The sequence below is a fragment of the Cynoglossus semilaevis genome, chromosome 19, assembly GCF_000523025.1.
Source record: "Cynoglossus semilaevis isolate Cse_v1.0 chromosome 19, Cse_v1.0, whole genome shotgun sequence".
Lineage (NCBI taxonomy): Eukaryota > Metazoa > Chordata > Actinopteri > Pleuronectiformes > Cynoglossidae > Cynoglossus > Cynoglossus semilaevis.
This window is the reverse complement of record NC_024325.1, coordinates 17410819-17411913: the sequence shown is the minus strand read 5'-3', so window position 1 is coordinate 17411913 and position 1095 is coordinate 17410819.

The window sequence follows — 1095 nt, the reverse complement described above, 5'->3', positions numbered from 1 at the left end:
CCCCCCCCCCCCCCTCTCCCCGCTCCTGCTCCACAGTAATTCCTCATCTGAAGACAGCGCCGTACCTGGCAGTGCAGCTGCAGCGTTGAAAAAACTGGCCCAATTAGAGCAGAACACCTAGCCTTATGGTTTCCATGGCTGCGCCGCGCATTTTCCCGTGGGACGCGGCGTGGAGAAACGAGCGTCTTATCAACCATCACCCCGGTAATAACACTCCCCGCAGCCTCTGCCGCACGTGTCAGGTCTTAACGAGAAGCCGGGCTGAAATCTCTCTCCCAGTCCAGCCATCGATTTGGACTTAATCTGTTCCTGCGTGTCCTCGTCCTCGTCCTCGTCCTCCCCACGGTTGCTGGGTCTGAGCGCGCGCGTGCGTGTGTGTGTGTGTGTGAGGAACGGCCTTTGTTCAGGATGTTTACGTCGACAACCTGATGACATTTTAAATCTCGTTTCCTGATCAGTTTATCGTGCGTTTGGCTCATGTGCGTTGGACAGTTGGTGGCGCTGTGGCTGATTCTTTGGTCTGAACTGGGTTCAAATCCCAACAACAGTCCTGTTTGAGACTAGGAAGAAGAAGAAGAAGAAGCGTACGATGGAGACATGAAGGAATGTGGCGCCCCCTATGTTGGTACAACAGTCAAACTATAATAACTGCCCCTGACTTTTTTTTTTCCTTCCCTCCAATTTTCTGAGCCTCCCCTAGCGCCTCCCCTAGTGGCCCCAACTTTGAAAAACCTGATCTAAACGGCCTTGGCTCTCAGTTGTCTCTTCATCAAAGGTGGAGAACATCCGTAGATACTTTTTCTCCTCTTCATCTTCATCTTCATCTTCATCTTCAGGACAGAGCAGACATTGACGTGATGTTTATTCAACGACTTCTTCTTTTGTCGGTTTTTATCAAACTGTCGTGACCTGTTTTGGTCGACGCTCAAAAACAGTCAGTCAGTCAGTCAGTCAGTCAGTCAGTCAGTCAGTCAGTCAGTCAGTTCTACGAATGGACCCGCAGCATTCCATCCTCCTCTTCCTCCACGGTTGGACTTCATCACTTCCTGCTATCTCCCCTGTTGGAGGAAGGTGGCGACGGAGCTGAACGGGGGC